The following is a 15421-nucleotide window of genomic DNA, read 5'->3' as shown; positions in this document are numbered from 1 at the left end:
TGAATTATTCAAAACTGAAACCTGACCTAGCAATCTTATCCTATGAAGAGTTTGTTGCGGAGCTTAGTTTGGGATAAGATTGACTCGGTCTAACACAGACAAGGGCAAGACTGAGAACCATCCGAATAGTACTATGTTTGACAACTGGGCTAAAAGTCTCAGTGTTGAAGCCATTGGCTACTAACCTTGCCGTATGACGTTCTATGGAAACATCTGCACGACGCTTTATTTTATAAACCCATTTGTTTGGAAGCAAGTTCATCTGGGAATGATAGGGCACCAAACTGCCAGCCATTTGCAGCAAATATTCGAAGAAGAAACTTTCCATGCAGCAGCTGGTTAATGATTTTGGATCCTCTCCTCAAATATCTATATATTATAGGATGAGGAGGATCACTTTGTGAGTCCATGCTTCGATGTGTGATGGGGCAGTCTGTCTCGCATTTCTTCTCTCTTCGGAAGAAGAAACAAAAAGATTGGGCGTTTCCAGAAGAACTATGCCGTCGTTTTACATATGCCGAGATCAGTGCAGCAACTCAATGTTTCGACGAGAGCTTATACGTTGGCGGCATTGGCTTTGGCCCAGTATACAAAGGGCGTATTAAGGTCGATGGGGATGAGGACAGGAAAGACGTTGCAATCAAGCGCATTTCCAGAGGTTCAGAACAAGGAATGCGTGAGTTCAGGGCGGACGTACAGCTACTGTGCCAGCTGCGCCACCCCAACCTCATCTCTCTCATCGGATTCTGCCAAGAAAATGGAGAGTGTATGATTGTGTACGACTACATGCCCAACGGTGAACTCTCTGATTACCTCTTTGATCCTTCCAATATTAAAAATAAACATCCCTTTCCCTTGACTTGGAAGCAAAGGCTGAAAATTTGTATTGGGGTGGCGAGCGTAATACACTACCTCCACGCAGGGGTTAAGCATGCGGTCATCCATCGAGACGTGAAATGCTCCAACGTTCTATTGGACCAAAACTTGGTGCCCAAGCTTTCTGACTTCGGCTTGTCCAAGATGGGTCCTCCTGCCTTATCAAATGCATTAATCAAATTAAACTCGCGGGTGTCTGGTACATTCGGGTATCTTGATCCAGAGTATGCATTGTCCGGGCAACTTACCGAAAAATCTGATGTCTTTTCATTTGGAATGGTGTTATTTGAAGTGTTGTGTGCCAAATCTGGTTCAAGAGAGATACCTGAATGTGTGGAAAGGGGTGAGACTTTCCCTGCTATGATTGATCCATTTCTGGTGGGAAAAGTAGCTCCAGATTGTTTGAGAAAATTTATGAACATCGCCGAGAGATGTGTGCGCCCTACAGGAGCTGAACGGCCCACGATGGGTGAAGTGCAGGTGGAACTTGAGGGCGCACTGGAGTTGCAGGAGAGGGCTGACGCCGTCAAGCAGCTCAATGAGTTGGGGACAACTGCAAGCAGTTCTCTTGCTCCTCCTCCTGCCCATGACATGGAGGACTATTCCTACCAAGATATATCATTTTCTGAGATCAACGAAAATTTACCCCATATGTATTTGCGGGAGTGGCCGTGGGATTTATTTAGTGATCCGGCATGTTATGCTGATGGTATTGCTAGAGTTGATCCTAACAGGGAAGTAATAACTTAGAAGAAATATTGTGATATGCAATAATATTACTCTTGAAAGAATTAAACTTTGGTTATATCTATCCGAGGAACACTACCGATTCTTTGGTTTAATTCCCCTCTATGCAAATTAAAGGTCAGAGATTCTAGCTTTGATGGCCTCAATCTCAGACTCAATTTCATTTAGGTTTGAAGCTCGGTTGAAAAAACAAGCGTTCCTTTTTAGCGGATTGGAAATTGGTGTTGCACTAGTGGTGGTAAAAGACCCAATGACATCCTCTGTTAGATTATTAGGTTGGTGGACGTAGTGGCTCTATCCACTACGTAAACTTAGGGTTGTTGATGTAAGCAGTTTTAACTGCATGACTGAATAAGCCCTAGCTTTTAGGGATCAGTAGAAGTTGTTTTCATTTTGACTTAGTCTTTTACCACGTTTAGGTTAATGTTTAACGTGGGTTGCATGGTTATCTTCTCCTCCGTTTGTAAGGCTTATATAGCCTGTTTATTTCTTTGATTAATGTTAAGTGAATTTCCTCCCAGCTTACAAAGTTCTCATTCGACAAACACTTGGGTTTAACATTTGGTATCAGAGCCCCCACATGGGGCTCCTGATCAAAAGCTTGAGAGATAGCAATCTTTTGAGTGCAGAAGGTACGAGAATATGGCAGGAGAAGGAAGTGGTTTCGTGCAGGCATCTATTCCAAAACTGGATGGGCACTATGACCACTGGGCAATGCTTATGGAAAATTTCCTACGTTCAAAGGAATATTGGAGTCTTGTGGAGTATGGAATCCCTGCAGCAGCAGAAGGAGCTTCACTTGTGGAGGGACAACGGAAAGTGCTCGAAGATCAAAAGTTGAAGGATTTGAAGGCCAAGAATTATTTGTTTCAAGCAATTGATCGAGCTGTCTTGGAAACAATCTTGAATAAAGATACGGCTAAGGAGATTTGGGATTCGTTGAAACAGAAGTATCAAGGGACTGCTCGAGTTAAACGAGCACAGCTGCAGGCATTTCGAAAGGAGTTCGAGATGCTTCACATGAAGACAGGAGAAACTGTGAATGAATATTTTGGTCGGACTCTGACCATCGCTAATAAGAAAAGGATCAATGGTGACAAGTTGACAGATGTAGAAGTTATTGAGAAGATCTTGAGATCAATGACTCCTAAATTTGACTATGTGGTTTGTTCCATAGAGGAATCCAAAGACTTGGATATTCTCTCAATTGATGAACTACAAAGTAGCTTGTTAGTACATGAGCAGCGAATGGTTGGACATGGCGTAGAGGAACAAGCACTAAAGGTGACCTATGAAGAGAACTTTGGAGGAAGAGGACGTGGTCGAGGAAGCTTTCGTGGAAGAGGTAGAGGAAGAGGTCGACAGAACTTCGACAAGTCAACGGTTGAGTGCTATAATTGTCATGAATTAGGGCACTTTCAGTATGAGTGCCCTAAGAAGGAAAGGGAAGCCAAGGCTAACTATGCAGAGGCTAGTGAAGAGATGTTACTAATGGCTTATGTGGATACTCAGGAGATCAAAGAAGACATTTGGTTCCTCGACTCGGGTTGCAGTAATCATATGTGTGGTAAAAGGGAATTGTTCTCTGAATTTGTTGGAAGTTTTAGAGAAACTGTGAAACTAGGGAACAATACAAGTATGGCTGTCTTGGGGAAGGGAAATATTCGACTACAAGTGAATGGCATGGCTCAGGTGATCACAGGAGTGTTCTATGTACCTGCTTTGAAGAATAATCTGCTAAGTATTGGACAACTTCAAGAGAAAGGTCTTGCTATTCTCATTAAACACGGGAAGTGCAAGATTTATCACCCTGGGAAAGGACTAATCATGGAGACGATTATGACTACAAATCGCATGTTCATTCTTACTGCTCAACATTAACTCAATGATCAAGCATGTTTCAATGCCCTCACAGATGATCCAGTTCAGTTATGGCACTGCCGTTATGGGCACTTGAGTATTGGTGGTTTAAAAACTCTACAACAGAAGCAGATGGTGAGTGGACTGCCTCAAATACAAGACTCCTCAAGAGTGTGCGAGAATTGCTTGGTAGGAAAGCAATCGAGAGATCCATTTCCAAAAAGAAGTACTTGGAGAGCATGCCAAATCCTACAACTCGTTCATGCAGATATATGTGGACCGATCAAACCTATATCCAACAGTAAGAAAAGGTATATCCTCACCTTTATCGATGATTTCAGTCGTAAAACTTGGATCTACTTTCTAACTGAGAAGTCAGAAGCCTTTCGAACTTTTAAAGCTTTCAAAAGTCTAGTTGAAAACAAAACTAATGCGAGTATTAAAAGTTTGCGCACGTATCGTGGTGGGGAGTTCACATCACATGAGTTTGATGAGTTCTGTGTTGAGCATGGGATTCAAAAACAATTGACAGCAGTTTACACCCCGCAGCAAAACGGAGTAGCTGAGCGCAAGAATCGTACTATCATGAATATGGTACGTAGCTTATTAACCGAGAAGAACATGCCTAAGAATTTTTGGCTAGAAGCAGCAAACTGGACAGTTCATGTGCTCAACAGGAGTCCCACAGTTGCAGTTAAAAACAAAACACCTGAGGAGGCATGGAGTGGTATGATACCATCTGTAAGTTATTTCAGAGTTTTTGGCTGCATTTCATACGTACATATTCCAGATAACAAGAGGACCAAGCTAGATGATAAAAGTAGGAAGTGTGTGCTACTTGGGATAAGTGAAGGATCAAAGGCCTATCGGCTATTTGATCCAATCTCGCAGAGGATACTAATCAGTCGTGATGTTCGATTTGATGAGAATAGTAGCTGGGATTGGGATGAAAATCATCATGAAACTGTCATAGCAGATTTGGAATGGGATGATGAAGCAGATAAGGAACTTGAGGCTGATGAAGTTGACAGTCAGGGAGGAGATGAAGATGGACCACATGGAAATGGAAGTGAAAATGGAGATGGAAGCAGCACAAGCAACAATAGTGGATCAAATGAAGTCTTAGAAGCAAACATATCCAGTCCATCAGAAAGAAGACATAGGGTTCCACCAGTATGGATGAGAGATTATGTGACAGGAGAGGGATTATCTGATGAAGAAGACATGGTGCATCTGGCTCTCTTGGCAGACAGTGATCCAACCTATTACAATGAAGCTGTGAAGAGTGCAAAATGGAGGAAAACTATGGATGTCGAAATAGCAGCTATCGAGAAGAACAACACTTGGGAATTGACAGATCTACCTCAAGGAGGGAAGACAATTGGAGTTAAATGGGTCTACAAGACTAAACTAAATGAGAATGGAGAGGTGGACAAGTACAAGGCACGGCTGGTGGCTAAGGGGTATGCTCAAGAATATGGGGTCGATTATGCTGAAGTTTTTGCTCCTGTGGCTCGGTTAGATACCATCCGAGTTATTGTTGCACTTGCTGCTCAAAATGAGTGGACAATCCATCAGTTGGACGTGAAAAGTGCCTTCTTACATGGAGAAGTTGATGAAGAAGTGTTTGTAGAACAGCCACCTGGATATGTGCAGAAAGGAAAGAAGCAGAAAGTTTACAAATTACGAAAAGCTTTATATGGACTTAAACAAGCCCCTCGTGCTTGGTATAGTCGCATAGAAGCTTATTTCTCGAAGGAAGGATTTGTGAAGTGTCCCTATGAACACACTTTATTCATCAAAGGTGGAGATGGAGGTAAAATTCTCATTGTTTGTCTTTATGTTGATGATCTCATTTACACTGGCAAGATGAATGCATGTTCGTTAAGTTTAAGCAGTCGATGATGAATGAGTTTGAAATGACCGATCTTGGTAAGATGAGATATTTCCTCGGAATTGAGGTATTGCAGCAAGTAGATGGAATATTTATCTGTCAAAAGAGGTATGCTCAGGAAGTTTTGGAAAGGTTTAAAATGGAGAACTGCAATCCAGTGCACAATCCCATTGTTCCAGGCACCAAGCTAACAAAAGATGTAACTGGTGAGAAGGTTGATAGCACCTTCTATAAACAGATCGTGGGGAGCCTCATGTATCTCACAGCCACTCGACCAGACACTATGTTTGTGGTAAGCTTAATCAGCAGGTTCATGGAGAGTCCAATAGAAATGCATTTGGCAGCGGCAAAGAGGGTTTTAAGATACTTAAAGGGCACGATCAGTCTTGGAATTCTTTACAAAAAGGGAGGATGTACTGAGCTCAGAGGCTATTCAGATAGTGACTATGCAGGTGACTTAGATGATAGAAAGAGCACGTCGGGGTACTTGTTCATGCTAAGTTCAGGAGCTGTGTGTTGGTCTTCCAAGAAGCAGCCTGTGGTCACGTTATCAACAATTGAAGCCGAATTCATAGTAGCAGCCTCATGTGCGTGTCATGCAACCTGGTTGAGGAGAATAATGAAGGAATTAGGTCAAGCTCAGCAAGATTCTACAACGGTTTTCTGTGACAACAGCTCAACAATAAAGCTCTCCAAGAATCCTGTAATGCACGGCCGAAGCAAACACATAGATGTACGGTTTCACTTTCTTCGTGAAATGACTAAGAACAAAATCGTGCAGCTGGTTCACTGCAACACTCAGGAGCAAGTAGCAGACATATTAAGAAAGCCGTTGAAGACTGATGCTTTTCTGAAGATGCGTGGACTTATGGGAGTATGCCTGGAACCAGGTGTAAACTGATTGCTTAGCAATAGCAATCAGTTTAAGGGAGGATGTTAGATTATTAGGTTGGTGGACGTAGTGGCTCTATCCACTACGTAAACTTAGGGTTGTTGATGTAAGCAGTTTTAACTGCATGACTAAATAAGCCCTAGCTTTTAGGGATCAGTAGAAGTTGTTTTCATTTTGACTTAGTCTTTTACCACGTTTAGGTTAATGTTTAACGTGGGTTGCATGGTTATCTTCTCCTCCGTTTGTAAGGCTTATATAGCCTGTTTATTTCTTTGATTAATGTTAAGTGAATTTCCTCCCAGCTTACAAAGTTCTCATTCGACAAACACTTGGGTTTAACATCCTCGGCATCATAAGCAACTTCTCAAATCTCGGAAACCCAATTTCGAAGGCTATCATCTTCGTCTTGCCTCTTATCGGCATCTTTCAAGAAGCATTGCATCCGCCTTAGTTCGACGGGGATCTGCTCAACGTTTTGCTTGATCCCATGTAACAAGGTGGCTTTCTCAATCAGCAGGTCCCCAAGTCTTTCAACAACAAATGATACCACAAACTTCTCCATGCTTTGTGCTTGCTAGCTACTTCCTGATCCTCAAAATTACAGCATTACAAGGTTAATTTACGCAAAAAAAGAAGAAGAAAAAAGTCTCATTCAGTAGGTAATTATTGGCAAGTTTCTCTCCTCTTGTTGGGAAGGTGGTGATGGTCCAATATGGCGTGCGTGACTGGAAATATTTTGATGTGAATGTGGAGCTTGTAAGACTAAACTTATCAAAAATTACAAGTTAAGAGATTAAGCTCATGAACCACAAATTTATACAAGTATTAAAATCACAATTCGATAAACATAATGACAAATTAACCCGTAAAAGTAGTAGAAGAAAAAGCCAAATCAGACTTCAAACAGTGCACCTTCTCCTCTCTTGCAAAACCAAAAGTACTCAAACTAACAATAGGTCTTAGTTCAATATTGAGCGTATGCTTTGTGAGAGCAGTGGCTTATGTTTTTATACTAACCATAGATTGCCATATTACAATCCTACAAGGAATACAAGACAAAATCCTTGTACGAGTTCTATTCCTAAGCTTATCCACATAGAGTTTCAATCCAAACCAAAGTCGAATTAACTCTCATAAACATATTAAGACTTCTCTATAGCAATTTGAGACAACAAGGATTATTACCAAACCGTATGAATCACACTCATACTCTAACATTCTCCCACTTAAGTATGATTCATAACAGTGAATAATCATCTCAAATTCAATATAAAGGTGATCACATAAGTCATTCATCAACACACTAGTACATAGACACAACAGCTTACATAAACCAAAACAATGAATTTATAATTGCCTCTGCAACACAAAATACAGATTTAATTTACAAATCACAATGTCCAGTTCATGTTCATAGCAATGTATCTAAGCTCAAAAGTAAAGCAAAACGTCTACTCCCACTCATATAGCCACCAAATCTTTTGGATAACAAAATCTTAACCTCACATACAACTTACCTATGCATTTTAAAGTATTGAACTTAAGAATCTTTTCTGCTACATCGCAGAATTAACTCAAAAGTCACAACATACTTAATTTGCACTTTGTAATTATGTGAACCAATATAGCAAAACCAAACCAATTTGCTCCCACTTATCTAGGCTATACTTAACACAACCAAGTTAAGTAAAAGATGTGGTATAACAACTATATTAACTATAAAAAAAAAAATCATTCCAATACAATGAATGACTAATCAGAATCCATGTGGAAACCAAATTCGTTTCCTTTTGAATGCTAACCGACATAATAGGATCCTTCTCATTACTTAAACAAATTAAGTAACACAAATAATTCAACCAAATGAATTATAATGGCCGGCCTAACTCTTTGCCTTATGCTTACATTCGAACATATGATTCTCCCACTTAAGCATAAGCAGAATGAACTGCACAGCCGATAAAGAAATCGGAGATATGAACCAATTGGTTCCTGATTCCTCACCAATTGCATAATCTCAGTTTAGTCATATACACCTAAACTATTATACAAACAGTCTATGTATCAAAAAATAGTCACAATCCATTCGGAAAAACTTATCTCACATAAACCCAAAATCACCAGTTTCAACAACGATCAAAATCAGAATAGCAAGCACGATATTTTTGTTTTCAATTTGATCCTAACTAGTTCAATGTCCATCGAGCAAGATCAACTAAAAATTGATAATGTTTGGACATAGAAGCACAAGTTATCTCGATTAAAACGAGATAATCAAGATCTCAACTTTTCAACAATATGATTTACATATAATAATTCTTTAACAAGATCGACATGTATCATAATTCAATCTAGTCCAAAAATCAATTGCAAAAACACTAATTGACGCTTCAAAATCTCAAACAATTCCAATCAATGGAAAACCCATAATTTGTCAAAATTTCAAAATTAATATCTTATGAACTTTGAGATCGTATCAGATATGAATTAAAGGATACATACTAATTTAATTAGCAAATTTTCATTAAGAGTAGCAGAAGCAAACGAGAAACTAAAATTCCAGACCAAATCTTGCCAATTGATGAGTCCCACTATCACAGCGAAATAGAATGCATTCTTGCCAACAAGGCTTCACCAAAACAATTTATATCATTCCATACAAGGTATAAATACAAGAGCCTTCACATGTTTTCGGTTATACACTGCAAAGATTGACATTCATCGAATCCAAAGATTCCAAACTCCACCATTCATATATACGGCAACGCCCCCAAAACATATTATATGTAGTCTAACCAAAACTGGGGATATTACACTACTAATTTTAAAGTCATCATTATGGAAATTTTGTCTCTTTTTTTTTTTTTTTAATAATTCAAAACAGACCAATGCATTTAATTATATGTATCATAAATACAAACAATGGCATCCAAATTCCATTAGTTTAATATTAGAACCGCTTGGTCATTAAGCATACTTGCCCAGACAATATCAATTCATGAGTACTCGTGCAAACAGATTGATTCCATTCCAAATTGATATTCATCATATATGTCCCAAAACAAACAGACAAAAGAGAATGATAGGTGCAAAAGTATCGGTACTGGATTTTCTTGTCCTGCGGACAAGGTTTAATTTAGGGGCATCTAGATTTTAGGGTCTCAATAAGATAATTTTTAGATCATAACCTGAATGGGTTTTAAAATCTTATTTAAGCCCCTAATTTAATATTCAACGCCACATCATATTATAAAATACCTCTATTACCTACCATATTTGCACACTTTGCCATTTAAATTGTCAACCTATTCTATAATTAAGGCTTAAATATATTCCGTTAATAAACTATTCAAACTAAGGTAAATTATACTAATTTACACTTGCTGACAAACAAATTAAGTCTATAGTAATTTAAGTTAATCACCTTAAGAAGTCAATGATAGAAAAATCAATATGTTAAAAAAATTAAATAATAACCCGCAATATATATATATATATATATATATATATATATATCACAAAAGAAATAGTATATCAACTCCTTTTTATCTATGGAAATACCAGTACATACATACACATAAGTACAAAAGTATCGGTACGAAAGTATTGTGTAACGAACTGTCTCCAATTATTACGGTTTTCATAATTTTAATGTGTGAATTTACGAAAATGCCCTTCGAGACAAAAATGTTGACTTTTGTTAACCGCCTTATCATGTCACATAAGATCTGTTTTCTTAGCATGTCCTTGTAGTACTCGTCGCTACAGACACATGGGCGTAAGCGGGATGTAATTCAAAACTATAAAAAAAATTTTACGGGACTTGAAACGATAAGGGTATTTTGGTCAATTTACAATTGGAGATATTTCTCCATCATCTTCTCCCGCGTAACCTGGAGTCATACAACTTCACCTTCGGGTGATGGACCATGGTTTTCTCACTGGCGTTACCCAGTGTCGTACAGCTTTACCTTCGAGTGATGGATAGGTACTGCCTTCAGGTGACTATGATACCCCTAGATAGTATAGTATTGATGAGATTTACAGATTTGCCTTCGGTGGTGATATTCATTTCTGAGCACAGTTTTATATGTACTGATTTTATGAACATTTGCATGACATGTAGAGTTTTCGGAAAAACCTATATGTAGTTTATATGAGTTTTCAAAATAGGGGTTAGTATGTTCAGAAATAAAATGATTTTCCTATTATTAGTATTATTATAAACTTTGGTCCACTCACATTTTCTGTTTTGTGCATCCTAAGGAGTTAGAGTCGAGGCACACAATCCCGGCGTCAAGGCACTTCCGCTTAGGCATCTTCGAGCTTCCTCTATGTAGGTCCCATTCCACGGTTCATACCTTTTTTGTAATAATTCTCTCACATTATTCTGGATTAGTGGTATGCTCTAAACACAGTTATGGATTGTTATATTTCTGTCTAATTACATATTTTCTTTATAGGCATGTTTAAATGGCTTTGTCACCCTCGGATGTCGGCCAGCACGTGTCCATCCTGATATTTGGGAATATCGGAATCGGGGCGTGTCATATTGATACGTTAGCATCGGTACGAAAGTATCGGGTGGAAATGTCAGTACATACGTACATATAGGTACAGAAGTATTGATACATTAGCATCAAAAAGAAAATATCGATAGATTAGATATACGAGAAGGTAAAAATAAATCATCAACACTGGAAAAAATGGTAAAATTAAATCATGTAATATTACATGTATAAGAAGAAGAAATATAAAATGATAAGTTATAAATAAATTAAATATGAGTCATTACAATTCACTCAAGGATAATATAGAAAGAAAAAAATTGCATAAAAGAAATTAAGTCTGACATTAAATATAAATGCTGACTTGGACATAAGTCAAATGACTATAATTAAATTTTTATCTTAGCTAAGGTTTTAGTCTAAAGATAATCTTTTCCAAGGATTGATATCTAGTTTCCGCTTTAATTTATTTAAGTAGGTTTCCTTTTCGTCAAGGAATTAGGTTTACTTATTTGATTTGGTTTACTTATTCAATTGGGTTTGTAATTTGTACTCTACTTAGATTGCAAGATTATGGTACTCTACTTAGATCATCAGACAAGGGTGCTCTATCGAGACCACCAGACCATAGTGCTCTACTTAGACCACCAAACAACAGTGTTTGACCGAGACCATCAAGAACCTCCAGAGTGCTAGGCATGCAGAGCACTCTGCCTAGCACCATGTGGTATATCACTTGCCAAAAGGCCTCCTCCATCTAATGGTGATCTAGTCCTCAGTCAAACAGTCGTTTCACAATGATGACATAGTAAAAATGGGACCCGGTCATTACAGAGGCCCGCGTTAACAACAGCACGAATACAACCGCAAGTATTTTAGTAACAATTAACTAATTCATCTTTTAAATTTATCAAAAACCCTTCATATTCAACTAAACGTAAGTCAATCCATTAATAATGGGGTTTAGTACTACTTGCACTGTCCATCTCGTGTTTCTTCTTCTATGCATGGAAGACACTAGCATCATGGGATAAAATTACTTGTGAGCTTCCACGAAACTTCGTTTTGGATCTCTCGATCATGATTTGGTGACATGTTTCATTAGTGTTGAGCAAAATTTGTACAAAGACAGTAAACAAATAATTCACTCGACACAATTTCACCCTTGTTCTTTTTTCGAAGCAGATTTTTATTAATTTGAGTTCGATCCATTATAGACTATGCGTTTATTAATTACAACCCTTCACTTAAAGAACAGAATACCTTTTGATTCTAACATGAAAAATATGAATTTCGCGGGTTGGTGTTTTTATTTGATTTTGTGGCTGCATTTAAGCGAAAGGCTTGAATTGCCTGCGTATCCTCGTTGAGGGATCAAGCCGCTCGTAGTTCTTTAAATAATATTTGGAAAATTTTTTAGGGAATGAATAATCCACTAAAAAAATATGAAAAAGAATTTGGTCCTTGGTTTAATCGAACGATTCGGACAAAGTTTAGAATGAATTTAGTTTATAAACTAAAGATTTGTTTCGATTTCATGATTGTATCTAAAATTTGATATCAGACTGCCTACGTATCCTAAACGAAATCAAACTGGCGTAGTTCGTAATATATTTGCTAGGATTTGATGCCTTGTGCAATTTCAGCTCATGCGGGCGAGGTTTTGAGCCATTGGAGCTGAACCATTTGAGACTTGTCGCGGCTTCGTGCCATTTGATATTTGATACGGCTTCGTGGCATTTGAAGCAACTTTGTGCCATATAAAATTTGACGCGTCTTCATGCCATTGGTTTTTGATATGGCTTCATGCCTCGAAATAGTTTGCATCCATAGCATCTAAAGTGATTTACGTCCTCCATGGAATTGATGTCGTTGCCATAGGCCCAATTTTTATGCACGGAGTTCAAAATTTATAAAGTTCACGTGAATAAAAAATTGTTGTTTTTTTCTTTCTTCAATCTCACATGGAGCAACATTCCCTATAAAATTAGGAACTTTGTTGCGTGAGCAGCATCCATTGGAAATCTAGGAACTTTGTTTGGAGAATTCTTTCTTACTCTTGTAGAATTTGTTATCACTTGGTCAAAATAGCAGGAACAAAAGTAGGCCCATCTTTCCTAAGGTTGCCATGTGAGTGAGTTTTCCAATGAAGTTGTCAGCAAGTTTTGTTCTCTCTTTTGTTTTTGAATTAAGCTTTCCAAGTTCAAATATGACTTTGCTTCCCCTGCTTCTTTATCGTTAGCAACCTATCTTCTTCTTAACTCCAAGACGACGGCTACAACCGGGTTGGTTTTTATTTTTTCCTTTGCTAGAAGCATCCTTCTTTTTGGTGCGACTTCTTTCTCCGACTCTGTTCATACAAATCCATCGCTCGCTGTGACCTTGTCCGGGATCATTGCTTGTTGTAACTTCCTCTCTCATTAGGCGGGAGTTGTTGTTTCATGCATTGAACCACTCCGAGAGATTGCCGGAAGAACCGAGTTATTTGTCGGTGTAATTTTTTAGAGGACCTTTGGAGAGCGTCTGAACAGCAGAAACGGGTTGGTTGTTGTCTTCCTTCACTGCAACTTTATTCCTCCATATTTGATGCTTGTCGCAACGAACATTGAATAACTACCGTGAACGAGGCATGATTTTTACGTCTCGCCATTGTGACTTCCTTTTTTAGCTCAGTGGCTCTGATTGTGCGATGCATGACTTCTGGAATGGAGAGGGACTGCTTGCATCCTAAACCTTTCCTGTAAAGATCACCTTTTGGCATCTCCGTGTCTGCATAGAGACATGCAGTGCCGAGAAAATACTTGACGAGTAGATCCGACTATCCTGTACATATCACTTTCCAGCACCTCCGTGTCTATGTAGAGACATGTTGTGCTGAGAAAATTCATGGCGAGTACATTTTGACCGTCCCCGTAAAAATCACCTTCTGGCACCTCCGTGTCTACATAGAGACATGTTGTGCCAAGAAAGTGCTTGACGAGTAGGTCCTGGGATTTCTTGAAGCATTATTCTTTGTCTTCTAACTCATAACTTGCTGCTGGGATTTCTTGACCACCCTTCTATACCAATTGGTTGCATTTCTCATAAAAAAGGCAGATTGTTGCGGGATTTGGAGATGAATCATGAGGCCTTAGTGTAACAACCCGTCCCGAGATTTACGGAATAAAAAGGGTACATTCGTATTTTCACTTTGGTTGAGTTTCTTTTGTTTAAAATAATGGTTTTTGGGTCTTAATTGGTGAGCCCAAGGGACCCACCCCCTGTTTTGTCTCCTGGTTCCCTTTCCCTTCACTTTTATTTTTCTGAAAAGTCTCTCTCTCTATTCTCTCTTATCCCTCACTCTCCCTTATCTCTCCCTCTTGAGCTCACCTCTCTCTCGAGCTCTTTCCCGATCGACACCCATACATACAAACGCACACACATACGCACCCATACACACTTACATGGATGCACCAAGTCAGCATCTCAGTGGAGGAAGGAACAAATACCAACCTTAGAAACTGTAAGCTCGGAGAACAACTCCTTTCTCTGGTGAACCCTCAACCTTGGTAAGCTTTGGGACTCTCTCGAATCTTCCTTAGATCGATCAAACTCTGGTTAGGACTCATTTTAGGTGCTTTGGTGAAGGTTTGTAGTGAGGAACAACTCGAAGGATGTTTTCCCAGTTTTACTGGTAAGTTCGACGGCTTTCGAGCCAATTTCCAGCCAAACCACGGCGAGTTAGTCAGCATGCAAGGTATCAATCTCTTCATCTAGCCGAGTACTACAACTTTCCTTTTTGTTTCACCCAATTTCGTTGAGTATTGAAGAAGTTATATTTATTTGAATTTTACCCAGTTTCTGACGACCTCTGAGCATTTCGAGGCATTTTCCGGCCCAAACACAACTAGTTAGATGTCGTGCGAGGTACCATTTTCTTCGTCTCTTCGAGAACTATGATTTTCGCTTTTGAATCACTCGATTGTTGAGTATTGAGAAAGTTATGAGGGTTTAAAGTTTGTTCAGTTTTTCGGTCGAATTCCGACCTTTTTTGGGTCCGGCAACCAATCAAACATAGGCCTTTTGGGCCTTTCCTGCTGAGCCCAACCCAAACCCATTTCTCCCTTTTTGTTTTGTTTTAATTTTAATTGTTTTGGATTAAAGGCCTTTGGGCTATTTCCCTTTAGGGCCTTAGGCCGTGCATTTTAAAACCCAAACCCATCAGAACCCAAACCCAAGTCCAAACCCTTTGACCAACCCGGTCCAACCCAATACCCTTGACCTGGATCCGTTAACTTTGACCCAGTCAATGGTCAGCGTTGACTTTGACCGTTGACTTTTTGGGTTTTCATGCGGGACCCCTCCTAAACTAATTTCGACGTCCTAAACCCGTTTTCGATGTCCGTTTTCCCAAATTCAATCGTTTGAGTAGAGTTTGACTAAATGTACCCTTTATGTGCTTAGGGGTAATTAATTGTGGCGTGTCCGTCTTCGCTAATTGCATGGCTCTTTGGCAGCTAAGTACTGTGAGTGGACCCCTTCTAAAAATGCATGTTTTAATAGTAGAAATGCATACATGAAAAGCATGATTTAACAATTATGTTCTATGAAACGTTTTATGAGATAACATGCTTACTGAGGCTATTTTGAATTATTACTATTTTT

The 15421-nt window shown here is 38.9% G+C and overlaps 1 long non-coding RNA gene and 1 pseudogene across 1 annotated transcript; both read left to right on the top strand.

Annotated features, from left to right (window-relative positions):
• Positions 1–275: 275 nt before the first annotated feature.
• On the top strand, positions 276–1577 carry LOC148692117 (receptor-like protein kinase FERONIA pseudogene; annotated as a pseudogene).
• Positions 1578–14043: 12466 nt separating this feature from the next.
• Positions 14044–15234, top strand: LOC148692116 (uncharacterized). The gene is made up of 3 exons (XR_015954386.1): positions 14044–14325; positions 14405–14513; positions 14615–15234. It is a non-coding gene; the product is annotated as an uncharacterized LOC148692116 (long non-coding RNA).
• The last annotated feature ends 187 nt before the right edge of the window (positions 15235–15421 follow it).

The sequence above is a fragment of the Pyrus communis genome, chromosome 12, assembly GCF_041283825.1.
Source record: "Pyrus communis isolate YQ-2024b chromosome 12, ASM4128382v1, whole genome shotgun sequence".
Lineage (NCBI taxonomy): Eukaryota > Viridiplantae > Streptophyta > Magnoliopsida > Rosales > Rosaceae > Pyrus > Pyrus communis.
This window is presented reverse-complemented; position numbering and strand designations above follow the sequence as displayed.